Source organism: Cebus imitator, unplaced genomic scaffold, assembly GCF_001604975.1.
Source record: "Cebus imitator isolate Cc_AM_T3 unplaced genomic scaffold, Cebus_imitator-1.0 Scaffold618, whole genome shotgun sequence".
Taxonomy (NCBI): Eukaryota; Metazoa; Chordata; class Mammalia; order Primates; family Cebidae; genus Cebus; species Cebus imitator.
The window spans coordinates 108,363-113,736 of NW_016107933.1; positions in this window are offsets into that span (position 1 = coordinate 108,363).

Sequence of the window (5,374 nt, forward strand, 5' to 3'; positions counted from 1 at the left end):
AAAAAGGAGGGTGTGGTGGCTCACACTTGTAATCCCAGCACTTTAGGAGGCTGAGGCGGGCAGATCACGAAGTCAGGAGTTCAAGACCAGCCTGACCAACATGGTGAACCCTCATCTCTACTAAAAATACAAAAATTAGCCCGGTGTAGTAGCACACACTTGTTATCCCAGTTACTCAGGAGGCTGAGGCAGGGGAATGGCTTGAACTCAGAGGGCAGAGGTTGCAGTGAGCCAAGGTCCAGCCACTGCACTCCAGCCTGGGCAACAGAGCAAGACTCCGTCTCAAAAAAAAATATTAAAATTAAAAACATTAGCCAGGTTTGGTGGCATATGCCTGTAGTTCCAGCTACTCAGGAGGCTGGAGTGGGAGGATCACTTGAGCCCTGGAGGTGGAGGCTGCAGTTAGCTGAGATCTCACACGTGAACTCCAACCTAGACAAAGTGGGGAGGCCCTGTTTCAAAACGAACAAACTTGAAATTTCTGAGTGATATAGAGCATTGGCCGCCTCCAGGACCTGCTCGGAAGCTACACTACAAGCAAGCTGCAGAGACTTAAGAAAAGGGTGTGGAGGACTGGGCCCGGTGGCTCACGGCCTGTAATCCCAGCACTTTGGGAGGCCGAAGCAGGTGGATCACCTGAGGTCAGGAATTCGAGACCAACATCCTGGGCAACACGGTGAAACCCCATCTCTAATAAAATAACAAAAATAGCCGGGTGTAGCGGCCTGCCTCGGGAGGCTGAGGCTGGCGAATTGTTTGAACCCACGAGGCGGAGGTTGCAGTGAGCCGAGATCGCGCCACTGCACTGGAGCCTGGGCGACAGAGCAATACTCCGTCTCAAATAAGAAAAAAAAAAGGAAAAAAAAGAAGGCCCCCTTCCTCCACCCCCACCCCCACCCCCCCAACGCCGTGCAGCGCGGTCCACCCTTCCAGCTGTGATCCCAGCGTCTCTTGGCCTTCCCTGGAGCCCCACTGTTGTGTTGAAAAAGACGGCCCTTGCCGGGCGCGGAGGGACGTGCCTGTAGTCCCAGCTACTCAGGAGGCTCAGGTGGGAGGATCCCTTGAGTCTGGGAGTTCTGGGCTGTAGTGCGCTATGCAGATCGGGTGTCCGCACTAAGTTTGGCATCAATATGGTGACCTCCCAGGAGCGGGGGACCACCAGGTTGCCTAAGGAGGGTGAACCGGCCCAGGTCGGAAACGGAGCAGGTCAGAACTCCCGTGCTGATCAGTCGTGGGATCGTGCCTGTGAATAGCCACTGCCCTCCAGCCTGGGCAACAGAGCGAGACCCCATCTCTAAAAAAAATAAGAAAGGGAAGGGAGGAAGGAGGAAGGGAAAGAAACCACTCTTTCGACGTTGAGTGCGGCTCCACAACCATGAAAACAAATTGTGGATTCAGACACCATGAGCGGTGGAAACAAAGGCGTCCCCACAGTGTCCGGCTGCCCGCTGAGAAGGGTCCACCCGAAGGGGACCTAGAGAGGGAGCCCAGCACGCCCTCTGTGGTTCCTGCCGCACGCCTCCTTCAGGCGGACAATACAGCAGGTCCTTTTTGAACTTTCTGGGTGCGAGCCTCCCAAGGCTTCAGCCAAGTCACTCTTTACCAAATCAAAAGTTCAAAAGGTACTATTGGCTAATATCATCTTTTTCTGTGAGGCGGAGTTTCGCTCTTGTTGCCCAGGCTGGAGTGCAGTGGCCTGATCTCGGCTCACTGCAATTTCCACCTCCCAGATTCAAGGGATTCTCCTGCCTCAGCCTCCTGGGTAACTGGGATTACAGATGCTTGCCACTGCTGCCCAGGCTGGTCTCGAACACCTGGCCTCAGGTGATGTGCCTGCCTCCGCCTCCTAAAGTGCTGGGATTACAGGCATGAGCCACAAGCTAATTCTTTTTTTTTTTTTTTTTTTTTTTTCTCTCCGGCCGAAGCTGTCCTTCCACCTCAACCTCCCTAATAGCTGTCACCACAGAAACACCACCATGCCCGACTAATTTTTGTATTCTCTGTAGAGATGGGGTTTGCTGTGTTGCCTAGGCTGGTCTTGAACTCCTGGCCTCAAGTGATCCACCTGCCACAGCCACCAGGTCCCGCCCCTTCATGCATTTTGAATTGGGTTGTTTGATTTGTTGTTAGCAAATATTTTCCCTCATTCTGTGGGTTGCTCCTTACATTTCTGAGTCTTCTTTCTTTATTTATTTACTTATTTGTTTCCTTCTTTTTTGGAAACAGAGTCTCGCTCTGTCGCCCATGCTGGAGTTCAATGTTGCCATCTTGGCTCACTGCAGCCTCTGCCTCCTGGGTTCAAGTGATTCTCCTGCCTCAGCTTCCTGAGCAGCTGCGATTACCACCCCACTACACCCAGTTAATTTTTGTATTTTTAGTAGAGATTTAGTAGAGACTTAGAGATTTCGTTTCACCATGTTTGTCAGGATGGTCTTGAACTCCTGACCTCAGGTGATCCACTAGCTTTGGCCTCCAAAAGTGCTGAGATTATAGGCATGAGCCACTGCATCTGGCCCGAGTCTTCATAATTTCATTCTCCATTTAGCCCACTGCTTAGCTCCTCATTTGTGTCTTCATTTCACACATTCGTCCATCCAGGGAATGTTCAAGAGCATTCCATTTGCCTTGTCCTTGGGTGACCAGAGGAGAAATGATCCCTGCCTTGGAGAAGCTTAGAATCTATCAGAGAGATGAAGAAAAATGAACAGTTTTATAATCCAGTCCACAGCTAGAAGTTTTAGCAAGTGCTATGCACCATAGTGAGAGCTCCTAATTGGGAGCCATTTGGGAGGGAGTTGGGGAGAGTTGCTGAGAAAGTGATGCTTAACCTGGGATTTGGCAGGTGATGAGGCCTTGTCAGGCAGAGGGGAGGCAGGCTTTGAGACTAAGAGGCCAAGGGCCTGGAGCAGCAGCCTCCAGGCTGGACAGGCAGGGAGCCATTTCTACTTGGAGGGCAATCACTGAAGACTCAAGCAGCACAGTTACACAATCCAATTCATGTCCCCCGATTTTTTTTTTTTTTTTTTTAAGGATGGGGCCTCATTCTGTTGCCCAGGCTGAATGCAGTAGCATAATCATAACTCACTGCAATTCAAACTCCTAGGCTGAAGCAATTCTCCTGGCTTAGCCTTCCAAGTAGCTGGGACTATAGACATGCACCACCACACCTGGTTATTTATCTTCATCTTTAAGAAAAATTTGTTTGTATGTTTTTGGTAACAGGGTCTTCCTCTGTTGCCCATGCTGGAATGCAGTGGTGGGATCTTGGCTCACTGTAGCCTCAACAGCCCTTGATCCTCCCACCTCAGCTTCAGAGTAGCTGGGATTTCAGGCCGTGCACCATACCTAGCTAACTTTTTTTTTTCTTTTTTCGTGGGGATGGGGTTTTGCCATATTGCGCAGGCTGGTCGTGAACTCCTGGGCTCAAGTGATCTGCCCACCTCGGCCTCATAAAGTACTGGATTATACATGAACCACTTTGCCCGGGCTTAAATTTTTACTGTAGAGACACAATCTTGCTATGTTGCCCAAGCTGGTCTCCAACTCCTGGACTAAAACAATCCCTGCCTCAGCCTCCCAAAGTGTTGGGATTACAGGTGTGAGCCACTAGGCTCAGCCCAATTTATATCATTAAAAGATTATTCTGGCCGGGCGCGGTGGCTCAAGCCTGTAATCCCAGCACTTTGGGAGGCTGAGGCGGGTGGATCACGAGGTCAAGAGATCGAGACCATCCTGGTCAACATGGTGAAACCCCGTCTCTACTAAAAATACAAAAACATTAGCTGGGCATGGTGGCGCGTGCCTATAATCCCAGCTACTCAGGAGGTTGAGGCAGGAGAATTGCCTGAACCCAGGAGGCGGAGGTTGCGGTGAGCCAAGATCGCGCCATTGCACTCCAGCCTGGGTAACAAGAGTGAAACTCCATCTCAAAAAAATAAAAAAATAAATAAATAAAAAAGATTATTCTGGCTGCTGTGCTAAGCACATTTAGATAAGGAGTCCTCCTTCCTCTCCCCACCCCATCTGATATTCACCATATACTGCCTCTGCTACTTTCCTTCTCTCCACCCACAGGCCCTACTCTGGACCAGGCCTTCATCATGTAATGAATGCAGCTGATCTCCCTTGCTATACTTTGCCCTTAGCCTGCTCACCCTCATTGCAGCTGGAGTGACTGGTTTTTGTTGTTTGTTTGTTTGGAGTCAGGGTCTGGCTCTGTGGTCCAGGCTAAAGTGCAGTGGTCCAATCTTAACTTACTGTAGTTTCAACCTGGTGGACTCAAGCAATCCTCCTGCCTCAGCCTCCCAAGTAGATAAGACCACAGGCACATGCCACCATGCTGGCTAATTTTGTTTTTTTGAGACAGAGTCTTGCTTTGTTGCCAGGCTGGAGTGCAGTGGTGCGAACTTGGCTCACTGCAACCTCCGCCTCCCGGATTCAAGCTATTCTCCTGCCTCAGCCTCCCAAATAGCTGGGACTACAGATGCATGCCACCACACCCAGCTAATTTTTGTATTTTTAGTAGAGGTGGAGTTTCACCGTGTTGGCCAGAATGGTCTCAATCTCTTAACCTCGTGATTCACCCGCCTCGGCCTCCCAAAGTACTGGGATTACAGGCATAAGCCACCGCGCCTGGCCTGTTTGTTTGTTTTTTGAGATAAAATTTTGCTCTTGTTGCCCAGGTTGGAGTGCAATGGCATTATCTTGACTCACTGCAGCCTTGCCTCCCAACTTCAAACAATTCTCCTGCCTCAGCTTTCCAAGTAGTTGGGACTACAGGTGCCTGCTACCAAACCGGGCTAATTTTTTGTATTTTTAGCAGATATGGGGTTTCTCCATGTCGGTCAGGCTGGTCTTGAACTACTGACCTCACGTGATCCACCCACCTTGGCCTCCCACAGTGTTGGTATTACAGGCATGAGCCACCGCGCCCAGCAGAGAATATTCTTAGATTTTGCTGTAGAGACATTAATTTGTGTGTTTGATTAGGAGGTGTTAGCCTTCCTGGGGATGTCATACAATTTCCTAAAACCCAGAAAATCCTGAATTCTAAAACACATGTAAAGATTTTGAGTAGGCCGGGTACGGTGGCTCACACCTGTAATCCCAGCACTTTGGGAGGCCGAGGCAGGCAGATAATGAGCTCAGGAGATCAAGACCATCCTGGCCAACATGGCAAAACACTGTCTCTACTAAAATACAAAAAATTAGGTCGGCTGTGGTGACGCACACCTGTAGTCCCAGCTACTCAGGAGGCTACACAGGGGAATTGGTCCCAGGAACCTGGGAGGCAGAGTTTGTAATGAGCTGAGGTTGCACCATTGCACTCCAGACTGGGCGACAAGAGCAAAACTTTATCTCAAAAAAAAAAAAA